This window comes from Lepisosteus oculatus, chromosome 14, assembly GCF_040954835.1.
Source record: "Lepisosteus oculatus isolate fLepOcu1 chromosome 14, fLepOcu1.hap2, whole genome shotgun sequence".
Classification (NCBI taxonomy): Eukaryota; Metazoa; Chordata; class Actinopteri; order Semionotiformes; family Lepisosteidae; genus Lepisosteus; species Lepisosteus oculatus.
This window is the reverse complement of record NC_090709.1, coordinates 44940954-44961270: the sequence shown is the minus strand read 5'-3', so window position 1 is coordinate 44961270 and position 20317 is coordinate 44940954. Positions and strand designations below refer to the sequence as shown.

General features: G+C 52.2%; 4 long non-coding RNA genes across 5 annotated transcripts; 1 reads left to right on the top strand and 3 right to left on the bottom strand.

The window, feature by feature from the left end:
* Positions 1-5238: 5238 nt before the first annotated feature.
* Positions 5239-6641, bottom strand: LOC138243423 (uncharacterized). Its single transcript, XR_011192122.1, has 3 exons — positions 6592-6641; positions 5972-6019; positions 5239-5389 (listed from the first exon to the last, which is right to left on the bottom strand). It is a non-coding gene; the product is annotated as an uncharacterized lncRNA (long non-coding RNA).
* A 2128-nt stretch (positions 6642-8769) lies between these two features.
* LOC138243233 (uncharacterized) lies at positions 8770-11200 on the bottom strand. Its single transcript, XR_011192054.1, has 4 exons — positions 11085-11200; positions 10470-10539; positions 9617-9685; positions 8770-9087 (listed from the first exon to the last, which is right to left on the bottom strand). It is a non-coding gene; the product is annotated as an uncharacterized lncRNA (long non-coding RNA).
* Positions 11201-14117: 2917 nt separating this feature from the next.
* LOC138243200 (uncharacterized) lies at positions 14118-20052 on the bottom strand. 2 transcript variants are annotated; one of them, XR_011192033.1, is made up of 4 exons: positions 19929-20052; positions 15259-15781; positions 14731-14778; positions 14118-14282 (listed from the first exon to the last, which is right to left on the bottom strand). It is a non-coding gene; the product is annotated as an uncharacterized lncRNA (long non-coding RNA). The 2 variants fall into 2 exon arrangements; XR_011192032.1 differs by lacking the exon at positions 14118-14282 and having other exon boundaries at positions 14641-14778; positions 19929-20048.
* Positions 15726-17194, top strand: LOC138243201 (uncharacterized). Its single transcript, XR_011192034.1, has 3 exons — positions 15726-15795; positions 16120-16178; positions 16350-17194. It is a non-coding gene; the product is annotated as an uncharacterized lncRNA (long non-coding RNA).
* Positions 20053-20317: the final 265 nt, after the last annotated feature.

Sequence of the window (20317 nt, the reverse complement as noted above, 5' to 3'; positions counted from 1 at the left end):
GGGAGCTGTAGGGTATCGGGAGTTTAGGGGTCAGTGTGGGGAGCTGTAGGGTATCGGGAGTTTAGGGGTCAGTGTGGGGAGCTGTAGGGTATCTGGAGTTTAGGGGTCAGTGTGGGGAGCTGTGGGGTATCGGGAGTTTAGGGGTCAGTGTGGGGAGCTGTAGGGTAGATGTGGGGCACCGGGCCCACCACAGGGCGGCCGGTCCAGTCTCGCGGAAGGCGACCAGGTGAGACTTACGGAAAAGCACCGGGACTTGGGCCGGGACCTCTCCCGCTGCCAGTCCGGGTTCGGCCTGACCGGTGTGACCTGTGAAGACGCCAAACAGCCCATCTCCGAGACAGCTCTGACCACATAGCCCAGCCCAGTCGTGTCGAGACTAGGGGCCTTGGGCAGTCTCTACAGTGTGTCCAGTGAGAGTGTGGACAGGTGAGTGTTTACAGTGTGTCCAGTGAGAGTGTGGACAGGTGAGTGTGTACAGTGTGTCCAGTGAGAGTCTGGACAGGTGAGTGTGTCCAGTGTGTCCAGTAAGAGTGTGGACAGGTGAGTGTGTACAGTGTGTCCAGTGAGAGTCTGGACAGGTGAGTGTGTACAGTGTGTCCAGTAAGAGTCTGGGACGTTCAGAGGCAATCTGTGCTCTCAGAAGGCTATAATGGACCTGCGACCCTGTCTCTTGAGCCGAGGCGTGTCCTCAGTCAAGATCACCACTGGAAGTGTCTCTCCTCGTCTGGAGGTGTTACCGTGAGACCTGGTCTGTCAAGCGCTTTGCGCTGCTATGTGTGTGAAAGGTGCTCTATCAGTGAAGTTTATTATTATTATTATTATTATAATACAGCGAGCACTGCTGGGGGCGGAGAGGCCAGTCGGAGGAGGGCTGGACGCTGGACGCTGGACGGCGGGCGGGAGGGGTGGACTTACGACGCCTCGCCGGGCCTGGGTCCTGCTGCGACCGCGCACGGCCGTGCGGCATCTCTGTCGGTCCATCGTCCTGCCGAGACAACCAGTCACAGAGGGGAGGGGAGGGGGCGGAGCCACACAGCTGGGCGGCTTGTTCCCCACCCCCGCCCCCCTCTGTGTACAGAAGAGCCTCCTGTCCTAACTGGAGGACCTCACCCAGCTGTGTCTGGAGAGAAGCCGGGGTATCAGCTTTGTTCCACACCCCCGCCACTCTTTGTGTACAGTAGAGCCTCCTGTCCTGACTGGAGGAGCTCACACAGCTGTGGCTGGAGAGAAGCCAAGGTATCGGCTTCAACCACAGGGCTGGGCAGCTTGTTCCCCACCCTCGCCACCCTCTGTGTACAGAAGAGCCTCCTGTCCTGACTGGAGGAGCTCACCCAGCTGTGTCTGGAGAGAAGCCAGGGTATCGGCTTTGTTCCCCACCCCCACCACCCTCTGTGTACAGTAGAGCCTCCTGTCCTGACTGGAGGAGCTCACCCAGCTGTGTCTGGAGAGGAGCCAGGGTATCGGCTTCAACCACACGGACTGGGCGGCCTGTTCCCCACCCCCACCACCCTCTGTGTAGAGGTGCACCTCCTCTCAATATCTTTTTACAGCACGATCACACCCATAAAAGTGGAGTAACGGTAAAAAAAAAAACAACTTATTTCTCCACTTACTTTGTTAGTTCTTGCCAGCGGCGCTTTTGACTGACTTACCGATTTCACGGGGATACTGAAGAGCGATTCTGTTTATTAAGCGCTATATAGTTCTTTCCTCCTCCTCTCTCTTCACTCCTCTGAGCTCACGGGGCTCCGGCGCCGCCCCCCGCTAGAATCCGCCGCTCTGTGACGTCAGGCGGCTCATTGTGACGCCCCCGTGACGTCAGCCCCCGACGCGCTCACGGCTCGGCCGCGAAACAAAAATGGCCGCCATTTTTCGCGGTTGTTTTTTTTGGGGGGGCGGACATTTTATTTTTCCAACTCTCGGCGGCCAGCCGGGTGTCCCTGTACGACCCCGGTAGTCGCCACCTCGGACAGGCAGGGGAAACGGGTCCAGCTGTTTCCGGCCCAAGGGTGACAAAAGCTGCACTTGAATTTAAAGACAAAATCACGTCGAGGGCGCATTCAGCACCCCCACGTCCAACACGGGTTTCCGTGGGGTGGGGTTCAGTGAAAGTAGCACCCCCCCCGACCCCTAAGTCAAAGAAAGACCAACCTCCACCCCCCTCTAGCGCCCAAGGGCGGACATTTCGGGCCACGCCACGTCCAAAAAACACGGGTCCCCCCCGTCCTGCGGGGAAAAGAGACGCCATTTTCTTTTCCGAGCGCTGCGTGGGACCTCACGACCCCCCCCCCCAAAAAAAACGGGCTTCGGTAGACGAGGAAACCCAGGCACGTCGACCTCTCTACAACACCACCCGGCCGTTTCTGTTTCAGACCGTGGGGAAAAAATAAATAAATAAAATTTCGCCCCTCATCGACCGCCGCGCAAAAAAACACAACTTCACGCTACAGAAACGGCCTGTGTGTGTGTGGGGGGGGGGCACGGGAAAAAAATAAAACCTGCGTGTTTTCGGCAGAGTAAGCTCAGCGGGGAAACTCTCTGAATCTCGGGGTTGCTTCTTGAACCCCGAAAACGACCTTTTTTCTCTCTCTCATTTTTTTGGTGTCTGGGAAGTTCACGAACTCCGCCGCGTCGGTGCGATTCCCAGCGGGACTTGAACATAACCCCCCCGTGGGGCCACAGCTCCCCAGTGTGGCCAAGAGGACCACCACCCGCAGGGCTGAGCTTTTACTGCCGTGTCCCGCTTTCACTCTGGCGATGAAGGAGGGAATCAAGGAGGAGAATTAATATTGTGATCCACCAGTCCATCACAGGACACACACACACCCTGGACAGGACACCAGTCTTTCACAGGACACCAGTCCATCACAGGACACACACACACCCTGGACAGGACACCAGTCCATCACAGGACACACACACCCTGGACAGAACACCAGTCCATCAAAGGACACACATACAAACCCTGGACAGGACAGCAGTCCATCACAGGACACACACACACTCACACACCCTGGACAGGACACCAGTCCATCACAGGACACACACACACTCACACATCCTGGACAGGACACCAGTCCATCACAGGACACACACACCCTGGATAGAACACCAGTCCATCACAGGACACCAGTCCATCACAGGACACACACACCCTGGACAGGACACCAGTACTTCACAGGACACACACACCCTGGATAGAACACCAGTCCATCACAGGACACCAGTCCATCACAGGACACACATACAAACCCTGGACAGGACAGCAGTCCATCACAGGACACACACACACTCACCCACCCTGGACAGGACACCAGTCCATCACAGGACACACACACACACTCACACACCCTGGACAGGGCAGCAGTCCATCACAGGACACACACACTCACCCACCCTGGACAGGACACCAGTCCATCACAGGACACACACACACACTCACACACCCTGGACAGGACACCAGTCCATCACAGGACACACACACACTCACACACCCTGGACAGGCCACCAGTCCATCACAGGACACACACACACTCACACAACCTGGACAGGACACCAGTCCATCACAGGATGTTCAGTGCCTCTCTCTAATAAAGTAGAAACGCGACATTGGACTCCGTTCGAAACGGGAGAAATCACCAGGACACGATACACCTTGCTCCGGACGATGGGAGAAGACCTGTACCTTCACGAGTCCGGGTTGTGAAAACTTCTTCTGGCAGTTCAAAACGTTTCGAAGAGACTACAGCGCTACCCTGTTTTCCATTTCTATCGTGTGTTATTATACAGTCATAAGTATCTGTCCTGATCACAGAGTCCCCCTCTCACTGCCAGGACTGAAGCCCAGTGCAGCATGAATAATAATAATAATTAATAAGTCTGGACCCTCCCCTCAGAGCTCTTCCCAGGTCAGGGGGATCCCCTCCAGCCCCCCCAGTGTGCAGCCCCCCCCTGGATGATGCTCCAGTCCGCTCAGCACACAGCAGCTCTCAGTGGGGAGGAGAGCAGAGGGATGGAGCCAGTTCAGAGAGGGGGGGGGTGATTAGGAGGCCATGATGGGTCAAGACCAGGGGGGGAATCAGGCCAGGACACTGGGGTAACACCCCTACTCTTCTCCAGAAACACCCCGGGATTGTTAATGAGCACAGAGAGTCAGGACCTCGGTTTGACGGCGCCTGTTTACAGTCCAGTGTCCCCCGTCACTATACTGGGGCATCAGGACCCACACAGACCGCAGGGTGAGAGCGCCCCCTGCTGGCCCCACTCACACCTCTCCCAGCAGCAGCCTTGGGGGGGGGGGGGGAGGGAAAAAACCAAAAGCTAAACAGATTTTTTTTTATTTTTTTTTTATTGATCCCTAACAAAAGAATAAAAATTACAAGCTTCAGTCCAGTCCAGTCTGGTGTCTCTCAGCTCCAGTCCAGTCCAGACTGGGGTCCCTCAGCTCCAGTGCAGTCCAGACTGGGGTCCCTCAGCTTCGGTCCAGCACAGTCTGGGGTCCCTCAGCTTTGGTCCTGTCCAGTCTGGTGTCTCTCAGCTCCAGTCCAGTCTGGTGTCTCTCAGCTCCGGTCCAGTCCAGTCTGGGGCCCCTCAGCTCCAGTCCAGTCTGGTGTCTCTCAGCTCCAGTCCAGTCTGGTGTCCCTCAGCTCCAGTGCAGTCCAGACTGGGGTCCCTCAGCTTCGGTCCAGCACAGACTGGGGTCCCTCAGCTTCGGTCCAGACTGGGGTCCCTCAGCTTTGGTCCAGCACAGTCTGGGGTCCCTCAGCTTCGGTCCAGCACAGACTGGGGTCCCTCAGCTTCGGTCCAGCACAGTCTGGTGTCCCTAAGCTTCGGCCCAGCACAGACTGGGGTCCCTCAGCTTCGGTCCAGCACAGTCTGGGGTCCCTCAGCTTCGGTCCAGACTGGGGTCCCTCAGCTTCGGTCCAGCACAGTCTGGGGTCCCTCAGCTCCAGTCCAGTCCAGTCTGGTGTCTCTCAGCTCCGGTCCAGTCCAGTCTGGTGTCCCTAGGCTCCTGTCCAGTTCCGTCTGGTGTCCCTCAGCTCCAGTCCAGTCCAGTCCAGTCCAGTCCAGTCCAGATCTTAGCCGGCACAGAACCAGGAAAGGAACCTGGAAAGAATATTGTTATTGCAGGTGTGAGGGACACAGACACAGACGTCACCATGACATCAAACAGCAAGAGGAGACTCCTCCTTGAATCACAGACACGACCAGGCGGCGCCCCCCTGTCTGCTCACCTGCACCTCCTCTTCCTCCTCTTGTCCTTCCCGGCAGCCAGCTCCTCCTCTCCCTCGCTCTTCCTCTCCTGAGCTACGGTCTCCATCGGCTCGTCCTGGTCTTCTGGCTCCACCGACACGCAGCTCAGGGACATCAAAAAGACGCATCGGCGCTTCTGAAGCAGAGACAGGAGAGTCACGTTAAGAGTCGGACTGGACACTCCAGTACATGAACACTGCACTGAGAGAGAGAGGGGTTCACACAGACACACTGACTGGACACTCCAGTACATGAACACTGCACTGAGAGAGAGAGGGGTTCACACAGACACACTGACTGGACACTCCAGTACATGAACACTGCACTGAGAGAGAGAGGGGTTCATACAGACACACTGACTGGACACTCCAGGACATGAACACTGCACTGAGAGAGAGAGAGAGGGGTTCATACAGACACACTGACTGGACACTCCAGGACATGAACACTGCACTGAGAGAGAGAGGGGTTCATACAGACACACTGACTGGACACTCCAGGACATGAACACTGCACTGAGAGAGAGAGGGGTTCATACAGACACACTGACTGGACACTCCAGGACATGAACACTGCACTGAGAGAGAGAGGGGTTCATACAGACACACTGACTGGACACTCCAGGACATGAACACTGCACTGAGAGAGAGAGGGGTTCATACACACACACTGATTGGACACTGGACAGGAGTAAAGAGAGGATCAGAGCATCACCCACCTTCTTTTTCTTCTGTCTCACAGGAGGTGGTGATTGGACCTCCTCCAGCTGGAGTCCGAGGAGGGAGAGAGGGGGCAGGAGAGGGACAGCACAGGGAGAGAAAGAGAGAGACAGGTGAGTCAAGTGTCCCAAGAGCACAGAGACTCTGCTGAGATCACACTCGCAGGGAGTGAGCCTGGGTGTAGCCCACTAATACTGACCCACTGGACACCACAGGACAGAGAGGAGGAGGAGGAGAGAGACACACTGCCTGGACACCACAGGACAGAGAGGAGGAGGAGGAGAGAGACACACTGCCTGGACACCACAGGACAGAGAGGAGGAGGAGAGAGACACACTGAGGACAGAGAGGAGGAGGAGAGAGACACTGACAGACAGGGCTGAAAGAGAGAGAGACACTGAGACCCAGGGACAGGGAGACAGCAGGCCGAGAGAGAGACACTGACAGACAGGGCTGAAAGAGAGAGAGACAGAGAGGCAGGGACAGACAGACAGCAGGCCGAGAGAGAGACACTGACAGACAGGGCTGAAAGAGAGAGAGACACTGAGACCCAGGGACAGACAAGACGGCGAAACTCCACCACAGACAGGACAGGGGGCAGGGTGGGACCAGCACTGACCTCCTTCCTCTCTCCTGCCGGAAGAGCTGTCTCCACCTCCTCTTCCTCCTGCAAGTCAAGAGACAGGCTGAGAGAGAGACGGGCTGGCGGGACATCGGCAAACAGAGCTGAAGGCAGAGAGCCGGGGAGACAGGCCCAGCTGGGACAACGCAGGACAGACAGAGAGCAGGGAGACACAGGGAGAGAGACCCAGCTGGGACAACGCAGGACAGACAGAGAGCAGGGAGACACAGGGAGAGAGACAGGGAGAGAGGGACAAACACAGAGACTCAGACAGAAGGACAGAAAGACAGAAAGAGCGAAGTACAGACGGACAAAAAGACAGAGAAAAGGACAGATGGACTGATGGACAGAAAGAGAGAAAAGGACAGAAAGACAGATGGACTGAAGGACAGATGGACAGAGAAAAGAACAGAAAGTCAGAAGGACAGATGGACAGAGAAAAGAACAGAAAGACAGAAGGACAGTGAAAGGGACAGATGGACAGAAGGAAAGATGGACAGAGAAAAGGACAGAAGGACAGACGGACAGAAAGACAGACGGACAGAAAGAGATGGACAGAAGGACAGATGGACAGAGAAAAGAACAGAAAGTCAGAAGGACAGATGGACAGAGAAAAGAACAGAAAGACAGAAGGACAGTGAAAGGGACAGATGGACAGAAGGAAAGATGGACAGAGAAAAGGACAGAAGGACAGACAGACAGATGGACAGACAGACAGATGGACGGACAGACAGATGGACAGAGAAAAGAACAGAAAGTCAGAAGGACAGATGGAAAGAGAAAAGAACAGAAAGACAGAAGGACAGTGAAAGGGACAGATGGACAGAAGGAAAGATAGACAGAGAAAAGGACAGCAGGACAGATGGACAGACAGACAGACAGACAGACAGACAGACAGACAGACGGACAGACGGACAGATGGACAGACAGACAGACAGACAGATGGACGGACAGACAGACAGACAGACGGACAGACGGACAGACAGACGGATGGACAGACAGACAGACAGACAGACAGACAGACGGACAGATGGACAGACAGACAAACAGACAGACAGACGGATGGACGGACAGACGGACAGACGGACAGAAGGACAGAAGGACAGATGGACAGACAGACAGACGGACGGACAGAAGGACAGAAGGACAGACGGATGGACAGACAGACAGACAGACAGACGGACAGACGGACAGACGGACAGATGGACAGACAGACAGACAGACGGACAGACGGACAGACAGACGGACAGACTCTGCCCCACTTGCCTCGTCAGACATCTCCGCCTCTCTCCTTGCCCTCCGCACCGGGGAGCCCCAGGAGGGGCCTGGCGGGGCCGGGCGGGCGATGGGGGGCAGGACGGGCGGGGGCAGGGGCAGGGGCACCGCCCCGGGCAGCAGGGGGGGCTCGAGGGGCATGGCGGCGAGGAAGGGGGGGCGGCGGGGCGGGGCGGTCAGGGGCCGGAGGGGGCCGGAGGGGGGGCCGGGGGCGGGGAGCGGAGGGGGCTCTCGGGCGAGGACGGGGGGGACACCGAGCGGAACGAGCCGGGCGAGCCCGAGCGGGACGAGCCGGGCGACCCCGGGAGCTCCAGCTGCAGCTCGGCCGCCCTCTCCAGCTTCTGGACGAGCTCGGGGAGACACGAAGACACCTGGGGATTCTGTCCAGCGGGGAGAGGGGGAGACACAACGCAGGGGGGATGAGACTACGCCTGGACAGGTGAGTGTGGACAGTGAGAGTGTGGACAGGTGAGTGTAGACAGTGTGTCCAGTGAGAGTGTGGACAGGTGAGTGTGTACAGTGTGTCCAGTAAGAGTCTGGACAGGTGAGTGTGTCCAGTGTGTCCAGTGAGAGTGTGGACAGGTGAGTGTGTCCAGAAAGAGTCTGGACAGGTGAGTGTGTCCAGTGTGTCCAGTGAGAGTCTGGACAGGTGAGAGTGTACAGTGTGTCCAGTGAGAGTGTGGACAGGTGAGTCTCTACAGTGTGTCCAGTGAGAGTCTGGACAGGTGAGTGTGTCCAGTGTGTCCAGTGAGAGTCTGGACAGGTGAGTGTGTACAGTGTGTCCAGAAAGAGTCTGGACAGGTGAGTGTGTACAGTGTGTCCAGTGAGAGTCTGGACAGGTGAGTGTGTCCAGTGTGTCCAGTGAGAGTCTGGACAGGTGAGTGTGTACAGTGTGTCCAGTGAGAGTGTGGACAGGCGAGTCTGTACAGTGTGTCCAGTGAGAGTGTGGACAGGTGAGTGTGGACAGTAAGAGTCTGGACAGGTGAGTGTGTACAGTGTGTCCAGCAAGAGTCTGGACAGGTGAGTGTGTCCAGTGTGTCCAGTAAGAGTCCGGACAGGCGAGTGTGGACAGTGTGTCCAGTAAGAGTGTGGACAGGTGTGTCCAACAGTAAGAAGCTGTCTTACCCTGTAACCCAGCTCAGGGGTGTTAGGGGGTGCTCTGTCTCCTCCCCAGATCTCACCTTCAGGTCTTGAGAAATGACGGACCACTAGGAGACGCTGGAAACGAGGACACAAGACAGAGGTCAGGCCCACAGAGCTCACTCAATCACTACAGCAAGCAGAGACCTCTCGGCCATCAGGACTGTGGGGGTCAGAGTGTGGAGCTGTAGGGTATCGGGAGTTTAGGGGTCAGTGTGGGGAGCTGTAGGGTATCGGGAGTTTAGGGGTCAGTGTGGGGAGCTGTAGGGTATCGGGAGTTTAGGGGTCAGTGTGGGGAGCTGTAGGGTATCGGGAGTTTAGGGGTCAGTGTGGGGAGCTGTAGGGTATCGGGAGTTTAGGGGTCAGTGTGGGGAGCTGTAGGGTATCGGGAGTTTAGGGGTCAGAGTGGGGAGCTGTAGGGTATCGGGAGTTTAGGGGTCAGTGTGGGGAGCTGTAGGGTATCGGGAGTTTAGGGGTCAGTGTGGGGAGCTGTAGGGTATCGGGAGTTTAGGGGTCAGTGTGGGGAGCTGTAGGGTAGATGTGGGGCACCGGGCCCACCACAGGGCGGCCGGTCCAGTCTCGCGGAAGGCGACCGGGTCAGACTTACGGAAAAGCACCGGGATTTGGGCCGGGACCTCTCCCGCTGCCAGTCCGGGTTCGGCCTGACCGGTGTGACCTGTGAAGACGCCAAAAAGCCCATCTCCGAGACAGCTCTGACCACATAGCCCAGCCCAGTCGTGTCGAGACTAGAGGCCTTGGGCAGTCTCTACAGTGTGTCCAGTGAGAGTGTGGACAGGTGAGTGTGTACAGTGTGTCCAGTGAGAGTCTGGACAGGTGAGTCTCTACAGTCTGTCCAGTGAGAGTCTGGACAGGTGAGTGTGTACAGTGTGTCCAGTGAGAGTGTGGACAGGTGAGTGTGTCCAGTGTGTCCAGAAAGAGTCTGGACAGGTGAGTCTCTACAGTCTGTCCAGTGAGAGTCTGGACAGGTGAGTGTGTACAGTGTGTCCAGTGAAAGTGTGGACAGGTGAGTGTGTACAGTGTGTCCAGTGAGAGTGTGGACAGGTGAGTGTGTACAGTGTGTCCAGTAAGAGTCTGGACAGGTGAGTCTCTACAGTGTGTCCAGGAAGAGTCTGGGACGTTCAGAGGCAATCTGTGCTCTCAGAAGGCCATAATGGACCTGCAGCTTGGTTTTCCTCGGACCCGCGACCCTGTCTCTTGAGCCGAGGCGTGTCCTCAGTCAAGATCACCACTGGAAGTGTCTCTCCTCGTCTGGAGGTGTTACCGTGAGACCTGGTCTGTCAAGCGCTTTGCGCTGCTATGTGTGTGAAAGGTGCTCTATCAGTGAAGTTTATTATTATTATTATTATTATAATACAGCGAGCGCTGCTGGGGGCGGAGAGGCCAGTCGGAGGAGGGCTGGACGCTGGACGCTGGACGGCGGGCGGGAGGGGTGGACTTACGACGCCTCGCCGGGCCCGGGTCCTGCTGCGACCGCGCACGGCCGTGCGGCATCTCTGTCGGTCCATCGTCCTGCCGAGACAAGCAGAGTCACAGAGGGGAGGGGAGGGGGCGGAACCACACAGCTGGGCGGCTTGTTCCCCACCCCCGCCCCCCTCTGTGTATAGAAGAGCCTCCTGTCCTGACTGGAGGAGCTCACCCAGCTGTGTATGGAGAGAAGCCAGGGTATCAGCTTTGTTCCCCACCCCCGCCCCCCTCTGTGTATAGAAGAGCCTCCTGTCCTGACTGGAGGAGCTCACCCAGCTGTGTATGGAGAGAAGCCAGGGTATCAGCTTTGTTCCACACCCCCACCACCCTCGGTGTACAGAAGAGCCTCCTGTCCTGACTGGAGGAGCTCACTCAGCTGTGTCTGGAGAGAAGCCAGGGTATCGGCTTCAACCACAGGGCTGGGCAGCTTGTTCCCCACCCCCACCACTCTCTGTGTAGAGGTGCACCTCCTCTCAATATCTTTTTACAGCACGATCACACCCATAAGAGTTGAGTAACGGTAAAAAAAAACAACTTATTTCTCCACTTATTTTGATATTTCTCGCCAGCGGCGCTTTTGACTGACTTACCGATTTCACTGGGATTCTGAAGAGAGATTCTGAAGCTGAAATTAACGATCTAAGTCGAAGTAACTTTATTGGAAGAAACACGTATTTAGAAAAGACTATATAGCGCTTTCCTCCTCCTCTTCTCTCTTCACTCCTCTGAGCTCACGGGGCTCCGGCGCCGCCCCCCGCTAGAATCCGCCGCTCTGTGACGTCAGGCGGCTCATTGTGACGCCTCCGTGACGTCGCCCCAAACGCGCTCACGGCTCGGCCGCGAAACAAAAATGGCCGACATTTTTCACGGTTGTTTTTTTTGGGGGGGCGGACATTTTATTTTTCCAACTCTCGGCGGCCAGCCGGGTGTCCCTGTACGACCCCGGTAGTCGCCACCTCGGACAGGCAGGGGAAACGGGTCCAGGTGTTTCCGGCCCAAGGGTTACAAAAGCTGCACTTGAATTTAAAGACAAAATCACGTCGAGGGCGCATTCAGCACCCCCACGTCCAACACGGGTTTCCGTGGGGTGGGGTTCAGTGAAATTAGCACCCCCCCCGACCCCCAAGTCGAAGAAAGACCAACCTCCACCCCCCTCTAGCGCTCAAGGGCGTTAATTTCGGGCCACGTCCAAAAAACACAGGTCCCCCCCCCCCCCCCGTCCTGCGGGGAAAAGAGACGCCATTTTCTTTTCCGAGCGCTGCGTGGGACCTCACGACCCCCCCCCCCAAAAAAAACGGGCTTCGCAAACGAGGTAAACCAGGAACGTCTACCTCTCTACAACACCACCCGGCTGTTTCTGTTTCAGACCGTGGGAAAAAATAAATACAATTTCGCCCCTCACCGACCGCTGCGCAAAAAAACACAACTTCACGCTACAGAAACGGCCTGTGTGAGGGGGGGGCATGGGAAAAAAATAAAACCTGCGTGTTTTCGGCAGAGTAAGCTCAGCGGGGAAACTCCCTGAGTCTCGGGGTTGCTTCTTGAACCCCGAAAACGACCTTTTTTCTCTCTCTCGTTTTCTTGGTGTCTGGGACGTTCACGAACTCCGCCGCGTCGGTGCGATTCCCAGCGGGACGTGAACATAACCCCCCCCCCGTGGGGCCACAGCGCCCCCGTGTGGCCAAGAGGACCACCAGCCGCAGGGCTGAGCTTTTACTGCCGTGTCCCGCTTTCACTCTGGCGATGAAGGAGGGAATCAAGGAGGAGAATTAATATTGTGATCCACCAGTCCATCACAGGACACACACACACCCTGGACAGGACACCAGTCCTTCACAGGATACCAGTCCATCACAGCCAGTGTCTCATGGGTGTCCAGGCTGGGTACCATCTGTCCATCACAGGACACACAGACACACACACTCACACACCCTGGACAGGACACCAGTCCATCACAGGACACACACACATATTATATTTCGCAAGGTATAATACGGGGGGAAAAAGAACATTTATATTTATCAACCTACTAGTAATACTGGGTGGATGTCACGTTCCCCAAAGTTCAGTGCCTCTCTCTAATAAAGTAGAAATGCGACATTAAACTCCCTTCGAAACGGGAGAAATCACCAGGACACGATACACCTTGCTCCGGACGATGGGAGAAGACCTGTACCTTCACGAGTCCGGGTTGTGAAAACTTCTTCTGGCAGTTCAAAACGTTTCGAAGAGACTACATCGCTACCCTGTGTTCCATTTCTATCATGTATTATTATACAGTCATAAGTATCTGTACTGATCACAGAGTCCCCCTCTCACTGCCAGGACTGAAGCCCAGTGCAGCACGAATAATAACAATAATTAATAAGTCTGGACTCTCCCCTCAGAGCTCTTCCCAGTTCAGGGGGATCCCCTCCAGCCCCCCCAGTGTGCAGCCCCCACCTGGATGATGCTCCAGTCCGCTCAGCACACAGCAGCTCTCAGTGGGGAGGAGAGCAGAGGGATGGAGCCAGTTCAGAGACGGGGGTGATTAGGAGGCCATGATGGGTCAAGACCAGGGGGGGAATCAGGCCAGGACACTGGGGTAACACCCCTACTCTTCTCCAGAAACACCCCGGGATTGTTAATGACCACAGAGAGTCAGGACCTTGGTTTGACGTCTCATCTGAAGGACGGCGTCTGTTTACAGTCCAGTGTCCCCGTCACTATACTGGGGCATCAGGACCCACACAGACCCCAGGGTGAGAGCTGCTGGCCCCACTCACACCTCTCCCAGCAGCAACCTCAGTTTTTCCCAGGAGTCTCCCCTCCAGGTACTGACCAGGCTCCCACCTGCTGGGCTCCAGTGGGGAGGGGGCTGCCAGCTGGGAGCTGCAGGGTGAGATGGCTGCTGGGCAAACGATGGCTAAAGAGCTTCCTAGGACACCCTGGACTTCGTGGTCGACTTCCTTCTCTTCAGACGGAGGTGGCTTGAAATCTGTCTCGTTTCAAGGAGTATTGGACACGATGCCCCCCCTGCTATATCCCCGCCAACTGGTGGCACGCCGACGACGAGGGCTCTCGGCCTCAATCCGTCAACCACAAACTCTCCGGGATGAAAGAGAAGGACAGACTCTGTTCGTTCGTTTCGGTGGGGGGGGAGGGAAAAAACCAAAAGCTAAACAGATTTTTTTTAAAACCATTTTAATGATGCTTAACAAAAGAACAAAAATTACAATACAGATTAAGTCCAGTCTGGGGACCCTCAGTTTTGGTCCAGTCCAGTCTAGGGCCCCTCAGCTTCGGTCCAGCACAGTCTGGGGCCCCTCAGCTTCGGTCCAGCACAGTCTGGGGTCCCTCAGCTCCTGTCCAGTCCAGTCTGGTGTCTCTCAGCTCCGGTCCAGTCCAGCCTGGTGTCCCTAGGCTCCAGTCCAGTCGTCTGGTGTCCCTCAGCTCCGAACCAGTCCAGTCCAGTCCAGTCCAGTCCAGATCTTAGCAGGCACAGAACCAGGAAAGGAACCTGTAAAGAATATTGTTATTGCAGGTGTGAGGGACACAGACACAGACGTCACCATGACATCAAACAGCAAGAGGAGACTCTTCCTTGAATCACAGACACGACCGGGCGGCGCCCCCCTGTCTGCTCACCTGCACCTCCTCTTCCTCTTCTTGTCCTTCCCGGCAGCCTGCTCCTCCTCTCCCTCGCTCTTCCTCTCCTGAGCTACGGTCTCCGCCACCTCCATCGGCTCGTCCTGATCTTCTGTCTCCACCGACATGCAGCTCAGGGACTTCAAAAAGATGCACCAGCGCTTGTGAAGCAGAGAGAGGAGAGTCACATTAAGAGTCGGACTGGACACTCCAGGACATGAACACTGCACTGAAAAAGAGAGGGGTTCATACAGACACACTGACTGGACACTCCAGTACATGAACACTGCACTGAGAGAGAGAGGGGTTCATACAGACACACGACTGGACACTCCAGTACATGAACACTGCCCTGCTCTCGGCCTCAATCCGTCAACCACAAAAGAGAAAGAGAGAGACAGGTGAGTCAAGTGTCCCTAGAGCACAGAGACTCTGCTGAGATCACACTCGCAGGGAGTGAGCCTGGGTGTAGCCCACTAATACTGACCCACTGGACACCACAGGACAGAGAGGAGGAGGAGAGAGACACACTGCCTGGACACCACAGGACAGAGAGGAGGAGGAGAGAGACACACTGAGGACAGAGAGGAGGGTGGGACCAGCACTGACCTCCTTCCTCTCTCCTGCCGAAGGATCTGTCTCCACCTCCTCTTCCTCCTGCAAGTCAAGAGACAGGCTGAGAGAGAGACGGGCTGGTGGGACATCGGCGAACAGAGCTGAAGGCAGAGAGCCGGGGAGACAGGCCCAGCTGGGACAACGCAGGACAGACAGAGAGACAGACAGAAAGGAAGGAGAGAGAGAGACAAAGATGAAGGCACAGAAAGACAGCAGGCAAAGAGACTGAGATTGAGGGACAAACAAACCGAGAGAGAGAGAGAGGAAGGAGAGAGAGAGAGACAGAGATCGAGGGACAGACAGACTGACAGACAGGGCTGAAAGAGAGAGACAGAGAGGCAGGGACAGACAGACAGCAGGACGAGAGAGAGACAGAGATCGAGGGACAATAATTTGGTTTCGAAATTTATTCTGAAAATATACAATCATTCACTCCTGAAAAATATCGAGTTCAAATTATACATTATGTACAATATTATAATCAACATATGGCTAATCATCAAAAATAAAAAAAAACTGTACTGGGGGACACAGCTGGCTGTGTTGTTCTGGACAGAACACACTGAGGTCCAGTTTCCACCTCCTGAAGGATTAAACAGCACCCCCACTGGCTCTCCAGTGAACAGAGGGACAGACAGAGAGGCTTCAGGCTGCAGGGTGACAGTGTCTCTGTGAGCTGAAAGACAATCAGGACAGAGGATGATAGATGAACACACTCTGTCAAGAATATAGAGCCCTCTAGTGACCCTACTGTAGACCTGCTCACCGCCCACAGTGACGATCACAGTGCTGATACTGCTTCCCTTAAGGTCCCTCACTGTGTAGTTGCCCTGATCAGCTGGAGTGAGGGAGCGGAGTGTCAGAGAGCTGTTCTGCACTGACACTCACTGTTCGTACCTGGGGCCAGGGAGCCCTGCGTTGCTCAGTAAGACTATACGAGACTGGACAGATCCTGCAGGATCAAACAGCACCTCCACTGGACCAGCAGTGTGGAGGGGGAGAGACAGAGAGGCACCAGGCTGCAGGCTGTGGACTTCTGAGTGAGCTGAAAAGGGACAGGTAGAAACATGTTGAATATTTAGTTTTACAACAATAACTTGAGTTTGGACTGCGATCAGCTTCATTTTGTATTTCAGCTGTGAAAATGCAATTTCAAAAATGCACGCCCCAGTCATGTTAGGTTCAAGTTACAGTTGCATCACAACTCAATACATTTGCAATTCACTTCAAATGTTGTTTTTGTTTGATCCAGTCTGTCCTCACCTAAAGGAGATATAGACTCAGTCTTTGGAATTTGTATATATATATATTTCAGTGATCCCTCAGCCATTCCTTCTGTTTTGTAATTCAATTTCTCTTTTAAAATTCCTTCCCCACTTCTAGGACCTGCAGTTGCTGAACTCCACAATGGCTTCTATTGGAAAGTCTGTGACTGAGACCAAGTAAGTGTTCACTTTTTTATGAAACCATTATTTATTTTGGAGCAATGAGCAATTCTTATATAAATACAATAAAATCATTATGCTCAAACTATGAGAGAGAAAATTAAGGATAATTTAAGAAATCAGTCTTAGCTTGTTTCTATACACAGATGGTATTATTTATTTTCAAAGGAAACCCACGAGGATTCCCCTGGTGTGCAAGATGTGCCTGAATACTTTTGATCAGCTTCCTGCTCACTTGAAGAGGGCGTGTATGAAGCACGCCACAGCAGAAGAGATCAGGATGGCCTCTCAACAGGCGAGGAAGGACATGATAAATCACCTGAAGAACATCGTGGATTACAACAGAATAGAGATCGTGTCTGGCGAGGCAAACAGGGCAGTGGTTGTAAGACTGCTGGAGTCCTTGGCATTAGGGACTAAATATACTAAACGTATGATGCTAAAATGTTATTTTCACATATATTAATGTAATAAATGATTGCTTATGCTTTATGCACTACTTCACTGCTTCACTGCTCTATGCTGTCTGGAAATAAATCCTCAGACTGCTTACTGCCCTGGGCATGTACCAATAAATCCGAATGCACATCTGAATCCCAAACAGAATCTCTAGTAAAATACGATCATTTGTGAAACAGGCAAATGACTGTCTCAGGGGCCCATTCCTCATTCTCAATACACATGTATGTAGTACGTACACCATGCATTGAGCAATAGGGACTGAAGACACCACAGGTAAGGTTAGAAGTCATTCTGAGGGATACAGCTAGGCATCTGAAATGCAGGGTTTGAGAGCCCTTTCAGGAGCACTGCATCCTTTGAGACAGACCCGTGCGTGTTAAACAAATGATCATTTCTTTCAGCATTAGGGACTAAATATACTAAACGTATGATGCTAAAATGTTATTTTCACATATATTAATGTAATAAATCATTGCTTATGCTTTAACAACAAATCTAATTAAAATAAAAGCTTAAGTTTTGTATTTATCTTGTACCATAGAACATGATTTTCTTTGTATTTCATGCCCACAAAGTGTCCAAATGTTCTATGATCATTTCTTTCAGCATTAGGGACTAAATATACTAAATATACTAAACATATACTAAACACTACATATGATGCTAAAATCCTGAAAAAAGGATGTGCTCCATCTCGTCAGTAGATTGGATTCCAAAACTGATTTGGGTCAATATACATTACCTTTGAAGATAAGGTACAGTCTACTGTAGGGAACCATCAACGTAGAAAGCATTGGCCTTCCCTGCGGGGCAGGTAGGTGCAAAAGATAAACCTTTATCCTATCTTTATCCTAAGATAAGTGGCCAAGCTCATCATGTTGCCATAGCAGACAAAGTTCTATAAAATGTTAAATAACTTTAAAAAAAACATTTTGGTCTTTCAGTACTGTACAAGGTTAATTAAACTGTCCCTGGTAATGCAAAGTAATTAGAAGCATCCCAGAAACTTTATCTCTAGAAACATTAGCTGTTTTATATCATGTAATTTAGTGTGATGTTGTCAGAATTCAAGGAAATTATCACACACAGAAATTGGTTCAGTTAAATCTAAAAAACACAGCTAAACATGGGTTTAGTCTTACCTCTTGTCAAAAGATTTAATTCAAGAAGTGAACCTCAGATCCTTTTTTGAAAAAAGTAAGTTCAAATGAAAATGATTGTTAAAAACTGGGCTTTCAATAAATGACAAATTTAATCTAATACTGCTCTGATCATGGTAGCAGGAAGGTGTGAAAATTACTCTGTACCTAGGAGTATTTTGATCCCGAGTTCTGAATCCCAAACAGAATCTCTAGTAAAATAGGAGGCACTGGACTATAAATACCCATCCATGTTATAACACACTCACCAAGGGTTTTTTAGTTTAACTCTGAGCTTTGAGAGATTTAATACCTATGGTACCCATATTCATCCTTTATTTAAGGGAAGTACACATCCTAGACACACAGGAAACCCTCTTGCCCCAAGGGAAGACCGGTACTTTGGATGGTAATGATTGAACCTGGCTTACAACAGACATCTTTTGAAATGGTAATTCTTTCAGGTGGCTTGGCAAACTTCCTGCCCCAGCTAAGACAGGTACTTTGGATGTTAATGCTTGAGACTAGACATCTTTGGAAATGGTAATTCTTTCCGAGGGCTTGGGAAACTCTATTTCTTTGAATGCACCTGCACTGTTGAATATACTTTAAACCCATGCTTAGCCAAGTTTTTAAAATTAAATTATAACGATTTCTGTGTTTGATAATGGTAGCAAAGGCTTACTGGATACGAGTGTCAAGTGTCGACACGAGTGTGAGCAGCGTCGATTCGAGCGTGAACGGTGTCAACACGAGTCCTGTTGTTCAGTACAGTGTCAATACGAGTGTGAACAATGAGTCCTGTTGTTCAGTACAGTGTCAATACGAGTGTGATAAGTGTCGACATGAGTGTGAACACTGAGTCCTGTTGATCAAAAAAGTATTAATAGAAGTGTGAACGGTGAGTCCTGTTGTTCAGTATAGTGTCAATACGAGTGTGAACAGCGAGTCCTGTTGTTCAGTACAGTGTCAATATGAGTGTGAACAGTGAGTCCTGTTGTTCAGTACAGTGTCAATACGAGTGTGAACAGTGAGTCCGGTTCTGTACAGTGTCAATACGAGTGTGAACAGTGAGTCCAATTCTGTACAGTGTTAACTCATTGAATTCCCTCTTGCTCTGCACAGTGTTACAGGTGAGAACACGTGTTTTATTCTTTGCAGAATTAACACAGACAGATACTGCTGTTGAATACTCCACAGTCAACAAACCCCGAGCCGCACAAAGTGAGGATCTTTTACTTCTATCTATTAAACTAGCAGAAATAAAACATCATGATAACTTCTTGCTGCTCTGTCCAGTTTTAACACAAGTGTGAACATTTGTAATAATAGTGAGTCCGGCTGTTGTGTACAGCGTGAATACAAGCGTGAACAGTGAATCCTGTCGTCTGAACAGTGTCAATACACGTGTGAACAGTGAGTCCTGTTGTCTGAACAGTGTCAATACGCATGTGAACAGTGAGCCCTGTTGTTCAGTATGGTGTTAATGTAAGTCTTATCCTGTATAGTATAAGTTAACATAAGTATTGACCCGTATCCTGTTCTCTACAGACATCACACTACCCAACAGTGATGTGGAGTATGCCACCGTCAACAAACCGAGAGCAGCACAAAGTGAGAACTTTTTTAACTCTTTACCACAGTATAAAACCCACAGGAGTAATGAGAATGACACTAAAAACAACAACACTGATAGTGAACAAGAGATTTTGAACAATACACATTCTAGTCAGATTTAAATACCCACAGACCTGACCGTTGGAAGTAGTAAAAAAATGCAAATTATTTTTTTTCTGCGTGCAGGTTTTCTAAGAATTGAAGAAAGGTTAAAAACGAGAGAACGCCATTTGGTTTTTCAAGCCTGTCTGGTAGTTAGTGATTAATTGGACCCATGATTTAATCCACCTGTATCTGGAGAGAAGCCAGGGTATCGGCATCAACAACAAGGCTGGGCAGCTTGTTCCCCATCCGCCTCTGTGTAAAGACGCGTCACCCATTCTTGGTTTTATTTTCACCTTTCACTATACGTGAAGAATTCCAAAAGGTGCACAAATGCTCTGGAGCTATTCTGTGGTTCGGCGATGTCTCTAGAGCCTTTTGTCACAGTGTGCGACTTCCCTGTGTGTCTCCCTGAACGGGCACTGACCTGCAGGAATGGGAGGAGACCGAGCTGGGACGGTTCTGCCATGTCAGCGAAACTCTGGACCCCGACTTCATCTGCCAAAGAAACAGCAGCGTCAATTAACTCAGCCAGCGAGTTCAACTGTCGCCTCCCTTCTCTCCATCTCTGTGTGTCCCATCTCTTCATAACCCGTCTCCTATCAATCCTACTGTGTTTCATTTACTCTTCCTCACTCTGTCTCCTGTCCGGTTGTCTGCACTTAAAACTGAGGTATTTCCTGTGATCTCCTCTCTCTCGCTGTGTCTCCTGTCCTGTGTGTTTGTTACTGAGGGATTCTCTGTGATCTCCTCTCTCTCTCTCACTGTGTCTCCTGTCCTGTGTGTTAGTATGTTTGTTACTGAGGTATTTCCTGT